The sequence below is a fragment of the Chaetura pelagica genome, unplaced genomic scaffold (genome assembly GCF_000747805.2).
Source record: "Chaetura pelagica isolate M959 unplaced genomic scaffold, ChaPel_1.0 scaffold386, whole genome shotgun sequence".
Lineage (NCBI taxonomy): Eukaryota > Metazoa > Chordata > Aves > Apodiformes > Apodidae > Chaetura > Chaetura pelagica.
Window position 1 is genome coordinate 1,730,030 of NW_009953703.1, and position 13,091 is coordinate 1,743,120.

A 13,091-nucleotide genomic window follows, 5' to 3' on the forward strand; every position below is an offset into this window, starting at 1 on the left:
TTTGAAGAGCAATCAACCAAAATGAGAAGGGCTTTCTCCCAGCCCATCTTTGGGAAGCCATCCTCCCCCCAGCACATGGCCCTGTCACCTGCTGTCACTCCAGCTCTGAGCAGCAGTTGCCACCGCATCATTATTGTGACACCTGAAGATTCCACTTGCAGCTCGTGGTTCACATGCCTCCTGAATTTCCCTGCTTGACGTGTAATATTTTCATGCCATTCATACCTCCTCCTGTGGGAACTTACAATAAGCTTTGGAAAGAGCTTAGAGACACTCGCTCCCCTCTGATGGCAACAGCCGCGCACAACTCTCGTAGGCAAAGTCTTCACCTTGAGATGACTGTAAATCCATGTCTCAGGAACACTTCAGATGTCTGCAAGCCACCCCCTGTGCCAAACCCCAGCCTTTGCATTACCCTGGCGTGGTGAAGAGTATCCTTTTGACAAAATCTGGCTCCTCATCTTTCAGCGCATGGGATGCCAGTCCAGGGGTGCCATTCCCAGCCAGGGTCTGCACAGCCCAGTGCCCAGGCACCACACTGAATTACTGTGGACACATATATATACTAACCATCCAACATGGTCCATATGCCTTTCTGAAGAGTTTCTGCTCCCTGAGACAGAGAAGCATGTCCTGAATATGGGGCTTTGCACCCAACAAGCCCAGCCCCTCCATACCAGACACTTGCCTTTGCTTTTTCTTCTTTGCCTTTTTCTCTTCAAACCTCCAGATCTTCGTCCCTTCTGCCAACTTCATGACAACCGTGTGATGCCCTCACAGATTACTGATGAAAATAGGTTTGATAACAGAAGGCCAGAGAGCACCCAGACCACCTGTGTGGGAAGGTGGCTCCCCAAAACCTTCTCAGGGGAACCACACTGCCTCAGACCTTGAGCACAGACAGGAGGAGAAGCTCAGCCACGCTGCTGCTGGTTTCTCCCAGGCCTAATGACAGGTCAAAGGTGGAGGAATAAGGAAAATAAAGATCAAATACTCCTACCAGCAGCATGGACACTGCTCTCCACCCGACCTCTGCCTCTCCAGCCCCTGATTTTCCCTCAGTAGACCAAGTTTTGATGGCACTGTGTAACTCACAACTATAAAACAAACCACTTCTAAGACCACATAAACAGGCTGACTTTTTTTGCAAAACTGAGATTAATAAAGACCTTTTTTTTTTAAATGCCAGATGTTATGACCAACTACTGTCACATGCAATTAGACCCCTTGAAGCTGCTATTCCAGGTGGAAAGAGAGATGGCCTGTGACCTGCCAGGGCCTCCTACTGCCATGTTGTAGCTTGGCTTTGAGCACAGCCATGCTTTAATTGATACTGCATTTTGTACTGCAGTTCAAACTAATACATTAGTTTCAGAGCTGAGCATATCACCTACTGCCAAGAGAGTTGCAAACGTGGAATTTCACAGTGAAACAGCAGTACAAACCCACTGCTTTCTTGCTAGCACTTCTTGGTGCAAGGTACATGGATCATGCAAAAATCCTTGAAGGGAGTACCGTGACATTGCTGCAGTGAAAATGTACAAGAGCTTTTCACAGATCATGCAATAATTTATTTTATTCAAAATTACCATTTAATTTGGAGCCCAGAGGAGCCTTGACTGGAAGCTCTTCCCTGCAGAGTACATTAATGCCTGAGCAAGGGATGCTGAAAATGCTGTCTTGAAACTTTCCTAGGAGTACTGTGGATTTCCCCCCCTCTGTGAAAAACCATTCCCAAAGAAATGGTGCCTTAAACTGAAGGTGTATCTATTTGCACTGAATCCCGAGGAAAACTTTTGTCTGAAAATGAATTTTTTCAGAAGGTGACGTGGGAGAAGTGAGGTGCCAGGGGTACCTGCAGGTAGCCTGACTCTCAGCTTGCAGCAGGGTGGAGCTGGAAGGATGAAGCTTGGTGCTGCCCCCAGCCTTCGAGCTCCCTTATCACATCCCAAATAATTGCCATTCCTGGCGTGGTGTCCTCTCCTTTTCACTCACCCTCCTTATCTATTGCCACACTTCCTGCTCTCCCTTCCCTTTCTGCCCTGCAGGCCTACAACTGTTCCTTGTAATCATGTTTTTTTATACGGTTTCTATCTCTCACCTCAATCCAGCCAGTGCCATTGTAGGCAGTTTCCACGTGTCACTGCTTCTTTCAAGCATCATATCCTCCCGCAAGATACAGACACATCCGACTCAGCCTGCCCACTCTCTCCTTTGTGCAGCCTTTATACTGCAAGTTATTTAAACTCCCAGCTGTTTTCCTGATTAAATAAACCCAGAACCAGTTGCTCTAAAGGTATCAGGGTTTTATTAGAAAACTACATTGCCATCTTGTTATCCTGATCCCTATTCACCTCTCACCCTCCCACAGACAAAAGCTTCCAAGTTGCTTTATATATGAGTGTATTCACACTTTTATTGAGCAGGAATCCTTCTTTGCAGCCTCTGCTTCAAGATGAGGCTCCTCTGTGGATTGTATTCACTGTTTTACTGAGGCTTGATTTCATCTCTGTTCTGACAAACCCTTGGTGAAGTTAATAGCAACAAAAGAAAGTGAAGGACGTCAGGATTTGGTCCTGATTTCAAAGATAAGAACCAGGCTACAGATGCTTCTCTCTCTGTTGCAGCCACATCCTTCAGGTTAGAATATGCCAGGATGGGCACAGGACATGAAAAAGCAAATCAAACTGAAATGTATTAAAGTGTAGGAGTTATGTCAAAGAGACAGTTGAAAAAAACATACCCCATCTTTGTGTGGGTAATGGATTTTACTAACTGTGCTGTTCAGAGCCCAGAGGAGGAAACCCTGGGCTGTGGTTATACCCCCCAGCTCTGGGGCACTTCCTGAGTAACAAGAGGCTAAAGCTTCAGCCTCCAGGCTGGAAAATGCAAAAGGGGCCCAGCTTTCCAGAGCAAACATCTGCACAGCCATAGGTGAATGAAAACGCAGAAACATGCAAAAATCAGAGCAGCTGGGGATTATTTGTTATGTACATGTCACTTCTCACCTGCAAACAGCACTCCAGGTTGGGACATCCAGTTACAGGCACCTTCTGCAACACACAAGGTCTCATCCAGACTGGAGCTCCATCAGCACCACAGCCTGAACTCCACAAAGGACAGCAGCATTTTGGGGGTGCCTACAAGCCTCTCCCTCTCTATCAATGAACAAATTTAAGTACGGTGTTAAGTGTCAGACTGATACCAACATGCACAGAAATCCATGAGCTTTTAAGTTGGATTTTCTCCTTCCCATTCCAAAGTTGCAGGAAGAACGAGCAAGTGGATGTGTGGTTGTTGCCAGCTGGGCTTGAACCACAGCATTGATTTTGTGCCCCACGTGGAGCACCAATAAACGTGCCACAACTTTAGACAATGAGCAGGTGACAGATGCTCTGTTATTCCCCCACAGCCCTCCCAGGGGAAGATAAAAAGAAGGGAGAAAGACTTTAAGGTTGGAAGAAAACCAACTAGAATAGGTTTAAGGAAGTAATAATGGTGAATTGCAAATGTACACCAGTACGTAATTACAGAAGCTGGTAATTGCTGCCCCACCAGAGCAGCTGGGCTCAGCAGCAGATGGGATACCTGAGCCTGGGGTCCCAGCAACAGCTCCCAGCAGCCTTGGAGCAGCCCAGCCAGCCCTAGTGACGAGGCAGGAGGGACCTGCCCCAGCGCAAGGCGCTCCCCGGCCTGCACGGAACAGCACACGCAGCACAAACACCAACCAGGCCCCAGGGCAGGCCCGGGCAGCCATTTTATAACGGGCAGGGTGGGCCGGAGCGCTGTGATTGACCCGTTGGGGTCACCTGACCCGCCCCCCACCCCTTCCCGGGCCGCCCCAGGCCCTGAGGGACCCGCAGCTCCTGGGGAGGCCTGAGCGACCCGCCCGGTGAGTGCGGCCTCGGGCTGCTTTTCCTGCGCCTCTCGGGTCCAGAACGGTGTTGGTTTGGGCAGAGAACAGCGGTGGGGGGTGGTGGGGCGGCCTCTGCCCTCCCTGGGCCGCGGGGTGGCTGGGCAGGGTGGGCCTGGCGTGCCCCGGGCCTGTGCGCCGTGTTGTGCTGCCCGAGGGGGAGTGAAGGAGAACCTGGTGTCCCCCTCCCGGGGGAAGTGACTTGTCGGGTCATGAGGCAGAGTGGAGTTGGTGAGGTTGGTCAGCCGCAAGGTGAAGGCAGCAGTTTTGATGGAGAGGCCTGGTTGCTGCCAGAGCCCAGCCGTGATTGTTCCCTCTCACTAAGGCTTTGTGGCCTAGAACAGAGGGGTTTGGGGGAAGAGGATGGTCAGAGGCCGCTTCAGGCTTTGGGGAGAGGGGTGGTCAGAGGCCACCAGTCATCCTTCTCTCAGTAGTGGCACCAAAACCCCTGGGTTGCGGTTTTGTTGCAGACCAAAGAAAAGCAGCCTCCTCCTGAAGTAAATGAAAACCAGAATTTCATTTTGAGAAACATTTGAGTTTGTTCCATGGGGACTTAATTGGCTTGTTTTTTTTTGCTTCTGTGCAAAAATGAAAGTGTTTGGAAGAAAGAAATGCACTGAGGATAAGTGTGTAAACCAGGGATTAAGACACTCACTGGGGAGATGAGAACCTTTGCATCAAATCTTTGATTTATTCCAGGAACTTGTCTTCTGTTAATCACCTATTTTTTGGTTCATTGGTCTAGTTGTATTTTAGGATGAATGTACCATTTTGTCACATCAGAAATGGAACATTAATAGGAATGTAGTGTTAATTTGGAGGATGCTTGTATCCCCTGAAAGGAAATAAACGATGTTATAATTAAGGTTGAAAAATAATTCACTCAAAACCCATGGAACATTTACAGAATACAGAGATGCAATGCAAATTTTCATGCTTGAAATATTCATAAATTATTTTGTGAGTCAATACTGTTACCCTGTGTACAATGTTTTAGGTAGGCTGGTGCTTTGCTCTTGCTTTTGTGCTCATCCTCCTAAGGGTTGAAGCAGGTCTGGTGTTGTGATGATGGGCTGTCTCTCTTGGGAGAAGGAGGCAGGAACAGGATATAGCTTTGCAGGTGCTGGGACCCCTGGGCTGAGCTAGCTTTCTTCTTAAAAAGAAAGAGGGGAATATGACCACACTAGGAAGGAGAGGGTCTCTGCACCATCAGCATTCTGAGGGGACTCAGCACTCTGTGAAGAGCCAACTTGGCCTTAATTTGGACCCTCCAAAACAGCCATCAAGAACTTCCCCAGTACTCTTTAAGAGCTGTATCTGCCATACATACTGGCTTTAAAAGCAGCTTCATACACAACTTTGGAGCTACCTTTTTCTAGACAGAGGCTTTACAGCATGGGAACAAGGTGGAAAAGTTGGGAAGAAGGGCTGTAGTTTCTTGGTTGTTATATGTTGCAGTTTGCCTGAAGGATTTTGTTGCTCTAGAGCAATGGAGGGAAATATTTAGCAATCCTTCAGAAACAGGAAACAACTCTGTTTCAGTCCCATGCATCTGAGGTCAGTACCTCAGAGGGAAGAGGACCTTCCTGCAGCTGAGGAGATGCAGCTGTGCTGTCCAGAGCACATCCTGAGCTGCTGGGTGTGGTAGTAATGTGAGAATGTCATGAAAAGCCTTGATAAAAATATGCCTTATTCTTCCTTTCATCTGCTCTGTTTAAGCTGCATGTGCCAGGTTTACTGAGAGAAGTAGCCTGTCAAGTGCCCAAATAGTGACTCTCTTCTTTTTGGAAAGTTAAAGAAGACAGTGCCCAAAATTACACATGGCCTTCTGAAACTTTTCAGGTTTTGTGATGAAGGAGGAGACAGCATTAGGGCACTTATGGCTATTGATTATTTAAACTAATGGACTGAGAGTGAGTGAACCTATTGCCACAACCAGGGGATTCTGCATTGTGTTTCTTTTATGAACTCAACAGAAAATGTCTCTCAAACTGCCGGGTGGAGAGGTGGATGGACTAGAGAGCACCCAGGTCCACCACAATATTGAGGTGCAAGGAGAGGGTTCTTCACCTTGATGTAGCTCTGCATTTAAATGTCTTGAGACCAAAGCTGTTATGTTAATCCTTGTCCCACTGGTGTGCTTCTCATCTGTGGTCTGGTGCAGGTTTTTCATGGGACTATCTTGTCAAATTGCATTCAAGAGGAAGAGATTAAAAATTTAAGAAAGTGCAGAAATGTATGAGATACAGTAAATGTGTGAGGGATGCTAAGGAAAGGGTGATAGAGTTTGTTCATCTGCCAGACTTCAATGCCGGGCTCCTCAGATGTTCTGGGGTAATTTCATGTTCAGCTTCAATTAGATAGCCAGTGTGAAGGCCAAGCTCACGAGGTTTACCACTACACCTGAACTTCCTTGTTGTTACCAGAATATACCAAAAATATCCTTCAAATTGTTTATTTTTGTTAGGTGTGTTCAGCAAAAATTTACCTCCTTTTGTACCTCTTGGAGGGCAGTGGGAAAGGTATGAAGCTGTTGAGTTCTGCTATGTCCTTCAACATGTACCAAAAGTTAGCTGATGCCTTGGCCATCCATGTGGGTCTAGGACATCTCTTCACTGGGACAACTCTCTGTGGATTGGCAGATGACACAGGGCTGTGCCAGTGTCCCAGTGAAGATATTTCCCTGCAGAGAGTTGTCCCTTCCCAATCCATGCACTGCCCAGACATCTGTAGCTGTAAAAGCCGCTTTGCCCAAATGACAACAGTCCCCACAGACCATGTGCCAGAGCAGGCAAAAGCAGGCAGCAGGAAAGGGACAGCTGGACAACCTGGTGTTCATACACTGAGAGTGTTGACCCTGTGCTAAGGGCACGGGTTGTTGAGGAAAACAGCTCAGAATTTTTGAAGATAGAGTTAAATTAAGAAAAAAAAAAAAAAAAAAGGAAAAAAAGGCTAAAATCTAAGCATGCAGTTACAATATGTGGTCAATATTTGTGTCTTGCTCAAGCCTGATTCCTCTCCTGGTCCCATAGGATGTCAAAAGTACATTGCTAAAGAATAAGCAGTTATTAAATGGACTAACTAGACTGTCCACTAGGTTGTTTTAAAAGTGTTATAATTATCTATATGCAATGACAGTGGGGTCAGTCAGGTGCTTGTATCTCTTAACTGTTTAACAATATGTAAATCAGACAAAACACAGCCCTGTGTTTTGGGATGGGGAGAGTGTCCCCAGCGTGGCCAAGACCCCCGGGCTCCATCACCCACCTGTGCCTGTGGGTGATTGTGGTGCCAGGGGCACCAGCCTCTCTGCTGCTGCTGCTCTTGAAGGATAAGCAGTTATTAAATGGACTAACTAGACTGTCCACTAGGTTGTTTTAAAAGTGTTATAATTATCTATATGCAATGACAGTGGGGTCAGTCAGGTGCTTGTATCTCTTAACTGTTTAACAATATGTAAATCAGACAAAACACAGCCCTGTGTTTTGGGATGGGGAGAGTGTCCCCAGCGTGGCCAAGACCCCCGGGCTCCATCACCCACCTGTGCCTGTGGGTGATTGTGGTGCCAGGGGCACCAGCCTCTCTGCTGCTGCTGCTGTAGACGGACAGAGGTTTAATCACAGGTCCTGTGGCAGCACCCTGGGGACATCTCGGCTGTGCCAGGCACCTTGAACAGTCCATGACACGTGCAAGGCCGCCTCGCAGCCTCTCTTGCCGCCTGAGACAGCTGGTGGCTTCGGTCACTTGCCCCCCAAGTAGCTCAAAAACACGATCCATGCCCGTTCCATCGCACTGCAAGGACGAACGGAGCGGCTTTTGGCGGTGCTGTGCTGTTCTCTGCGGGTGGGAGTGCGGCTGCCCATCGGCAGGGCAATGCTGACCTCTGCTGCCTGCAACCAAAACGGTGACAAACTGCCTGCAACAGCGTGTCGTGGGTGGAGTGATGCTCCTTACCCCTGAGAGAGAAGTAGCAGTATGCTTATTGATGTGAAATATCAATATTTGGATAGTAAATGTGACAGGTTTCACAAGATTCGATGTTAAGGTGCAGTTTATTTGCTGTATAGAAGACAGGGTTAGACAAGACTGTCAGGGAGGTGCTCCTGTTGAGTTGTGAGGTTCAGAAAGGATCCCCTAGCTTTCCAAACTCATAAGAGAGGAGTCTAGGTGTGACTGGATCCAATCTTAGTCCCACGCTTTGTCAACAGTTTGTCTGCAAGATTATATATGTGCAATCAATCCTTTCTATCACTTGGCAAAGATTTTCAAGATTTAGCATGCTGTTAATCACTTACCATTTCCTTACGTTGTGGCAAGAAATCTCTTGACCTAGAGCAGTAACCTTGAGAGATGTCACCACTCAAGGGGAGATCCTGGAGAGCAGTCTGGAATTTATGACAGTAAGATGATGTATTTAGTTGTATTTTCATTGTGACCACAGACACCATTCCCCTCCAAAGGTGGCCCGAGTTGGACATTGACCAGCATGGTGGCTGGGTAGGTACATTGCTGACCTTAGCCTTTGGCTGTTCTTTAGTTATCTGTCATCCCCAAATCCTCCTTGAGCGGGATGCAGCCATCGTGCCCAGACACATCTGTTATAACTGACATTGCTCATTACTTGAGCAGTACTTGAGTAGGTATCTCCCATAGGAGATAAAGGTCAGGTTGGGGATGGGTACTACACCATCACACAGCACCAACCTGGCCAGGTGGCTTTGGTAGAGCAGCTCTAACATCATCCAGGTGTCACATGATTTCCATGTCACCTCACCTCAGTGAGTACAGGTTTGTAACTTCAGATCCACAAGCCAGATCTTGAGGAGGTTCTATAAAAGCTGGCCAGGTTACAAGTTGGGGCCAAACCCTTTCCTGGTGATACCAGGGTCTTGGCTGCCTCTCATGCCAGGGATATCTGGAGTCAATGTCCCCATGCTTGGCAGCTGGTGCTGACATGCCCACCCCATCTGGCACAGGGGGTCTTGCAAGAGCCCCAGTGAGTGGATGGGTAGCCAGTCATCAGCTTGGTTCCTCAACCAACCAGTATTTTTCTCTGCTGGTCAGGAACCTGGTGGGGAGGGGTCAGTGTTGTTTCATCTGCTCAGGCAGAAATCTGGATTTTCATATTTAGAAAAGATTTGCTTGTCAACCATAATTATAAAAATAGGTTATTCCTCTTAAGTAGGCTTGGGATCCAGCTGAAAGGAGCACCAGATCCACAGGTGCTTTCCTAGGTCTTCCTCAAGGGTCAGTCACACTGCTTAATTGTTCCATTAAGGATCTTGACAGAAAATGAAGTGCGTGGTGATAAAAATGTGCTGAGGACACCACCCCAGGGAGCACCTTCAGTAGAGAGGACGATTGGGGTACGACATTGAGAGGAGTGAATGTCTTTGAGAGCTGAAAATCCAATGTGGGACAATGCAAGCTGACAAGCAAGGGACCACACCATTGCAGCATGAGATGGGTCTGTGGTGGCACAGCAATGCAAGCAGGTCTTTTGCTAGAGTCTTATATTCATAAATAACACAGAAAGCTTCCCACTTGCTCCCACCTGGTGAATAGGCAGTGGAGCAGAGGAGTGAGGCATGTGTCATTCCCGAGCAGGCAGTGTGGAGAGGGAAAGCTCAGGTGTTAACACAACACCCTGGGGAGGTTTTGCCTTCAGTTGTTGTCTTCTGGTATCTGCAGAAGGTGTTTTATTACTGCTGCTAATCTGCAGCTGGACAAACAGGCACAGAGGAGTCAAGTGACTGACTTGTGCAGGGAGAAGGAAGAGTCCAGGGCTCAGCAGCGGCTGCTGACCCCTCAGCACATGGACAAACCCAACACTGCCCCACAGGGGTGAGTTCTGGCTGAAGGATACATACACCCTGTAACCCTCTGCTACTCCTAATCAAAGGGAGAATTATGTCTGTTTGTGGTCAAGGTGCTCTATCCTGGGACGTGTATTTCTTAGTCATTGTCACAGGGACTAATTTGTCTTTGGTAATTAGTTTCTGTGCCTTGGAGCAGTGAAGCGCAAATAAGCATTTAACATTGATCTATTGCAGCGCTTCCCTGGGTAAATAGATGGCTCTGGCTTTGGCTGATGCTGATTCATCAGTGTCTTTAATGATCAGAGGAATCTCTCAAGCATCAGCTCAGCCACCAGCCAAAAAGCATGTCTAAGTTTCTAAAACCAAGCTTGAGGAACATGTAGTCTCTGACCTGCTCATGCTCTGGAAGACAACAGCAGTATTTCCATCTTCCTGCTTCAAAGCACTTCTGAGGGGGAGACTGTATCAAAGAGAAACACAAGCTTGGAGACCAGGACCAACAGAAATGTCATTTGCTTTTTATACCTCACGATTGCTTAGTTCAGGTTTTACAGCCACTATACAGCCTGCATGGCCAGCTCAGGACCACAGTCTGCCCCAATTAACCTGTTGCCAGTTTTCAAACAATGATCTGTGACTATGTGTTGTGTTTTTGGATGCAAGACTGTAACATCACAGGTCTAGGAAGAGGAATCTGTAATTAATCTGTCAAGTCAGAAGCACTGTGAGGGGACCGCAGACTGGAAAAGACTGAGCCCAGAGCCCTAATCTCAGCTTTGGGGCTGGTTTGGTGCAAAGGCTGAAGGAAACCAAAGAGCTTGAAATAGCAAATAGGGTGTAATGCACTACAGGGTCCTCAGGCGTGGCTCAGGTCATGTTGGATGAGCTTTTCTTTGGGAAGATTATTTACCTATTTACTACTTAGACTGAAAAAATGCCACTGCTGTCAACTTTCCTGTCTTAAAATAAGGGCTGGTCAAGGTCCCACATGGGGCATAATTATTTCAGCAAGAGCTGCATACAGAGAAGACCAAGTGGGAGAGGAAATCGCTAAAAGGCAGATGCTAGACAGTGGTTTGGAAAGGCAACTGTCAGACCAAATAAAATTTACTGTGGAATGTCCATGGACTAATCACAGCTTGTAACTTCATTAAAAGTCTTAGCAAAAATGACAGAATCATGAAGTATGTTGATGACAAAAAGCTGGAGGCTACCATCACTACCAACAGGATAGAGATGATGTAAAAAAGACCAAACCAAACAGGGATTTTGAAGACACTGGTAACAGAATCCACTAGCAGTTCATTGCAGCAGCAGCCATGGTCTCTGAGATGGGAAGCTGCAGATCTGAGATCCTTGATGGGACCACCAGGGAAGGAAAGCTGCAGGTGTGCTGGTTTACCCCCAGCATACAGGACAGATGTAGACGTACAATGTCTAGCAAAATAAATCTATTTTCATTAGAAGCAAGCTATATTAAGGCACTTATTGAAAAAAATGGATTTAATAGTTTCTTACTTACATGGAACAGAAGCAGAAATAATAATTTTAAAAAGCATTATTATGCTCTAAGTAGGGTGGACTATAAAATGCCCTTTAATCTAGGAATAAATTATAGACACTTAAAATCTGTTAGAGCTAGCATAGTGTTTCATCTAATGAAATGTGTTTTTATTTGGTAGGGAAGTGCTTTATTCTGTGATACCTAATTATTTCTTTGAAAAAGTTGCGTGTTCATCTTTATAACTGTGAAATTAAAAATAAGCCTTAAAGTCTCAGTTTGACTGAGAGACATTTTGAGAATATGGAAAGAAATACCAATTCAGTGCCCATCACCTGGACTCACTGGCCTGGATACACTTGCTCTTCCACAACTGTATTTTTAAAAAGGGCAATTAAAAACCTTTTCCTTCCTGCCACAGAGGCTGTGAAGTATCAGCTGCCTGCAGTGCTGAAAAATTATTGAAATTCTCTGACATATGAAACCAGGCTGAACAAATTCAAAGTGGCTAATTTTATCATGACCCCAAAAACGTGTATCAAAGTAATTTCTCCCCAGCTTTTACCTCCATTGTCATCACTAAATATAATAGAATCACAGAATGGTTAAGGTGGGAAGGGACCTTAAAGATCACGAGGTTCCAACCCTCCTTCTATCAGCAGGGACACCTCCCACTAGACCAGGCTGCACCTGCCTCATCCAACCTGGCCTTGAACACCTCCAGGGAGGGGGCTTCCACAACAGGTTCCCCGGGCAACCTGTTCCAGTGCCTCACTGCCCTCATGATGAAGAATTTCTTCCTAATGTCTAAGCTACATCTCCCCTTTCAGTTTAAAACCATTACCCCTTGTTCTATCACTGCCCTCTCTGGTGAAAAGCCCCTCCCCAGCTTTCCTGTAGCCCCTTCAGGTACTGGAAAATATCTTTTCTTATGCTGGTTAGATTGGAGACAGAAAAAACTCATAGTTGCAATTCATTATGACATTACTCAATCATTTTATAGCACGGGACCAGTTGCAGTAGCCAACATTTAAAGTTTGGGTATTTCAGTTCATGAACTTTATTCTTAATTTTCATCCATGAAATTATACATCAACATCTGTGTAAACTGGATCATTAGTACAAGTTCCTAAGATAGAAGTAGGAACTAGGTAACCAATTTCAGATGCCCTCATTTGGAGATGCTCTCATGCTTTTGGCATGAATCAGGTTTAATTGCAGTTCAACATGAGTTCCTGGTACTTTCTTTCTTGGGATCTCTAAGCAGAAGGACAAGCAGTAAAAACCTGTTGTGGTTGGACTTCCAAGCCTGTGTGGTATAGAGACATTTAGACAAAAGCAATTGAGGGTCTGACGAACTGATTAAAGAAACATGCTTCAATAAAAGAATCTGCTTAAGTGCAAAGTATCATTATAGTGTAGCTTGGATGGAAAAAGGCTTCTTTCCTCAGTCAAAATCTCTCTGAATCAGAAAGGCATTTTCAGACAACTATTACTAAAATGACCATCAAGGTGTTCAGCAGAGTAGTTTTATCCACCTCAGAAATACAGGTTATCAAATAAAACTCTATTTCCACTTATTTCAAACATGGAATTTTCTCAGCTGCAAATTCAAAAGGAAGTGGGTGCCTAGGAGCCTTATTATCCTTTGAGGAGTTATTAAAGAACAGAAATCATCAGGAGAGAGTACAATAGCAGATCAGGTTGAAATGTAAAAACCATTTTATTTTTTTTCCCCTGACAAGTCAAATATCAAAATAAATTAACTTCAGGCACATTCACATCAGTTTCCATCAGCTTTCTTGCAAGACTTATTGGCACAAATGATCACAGGAAGCAAACTTCACGCTGAAATTGC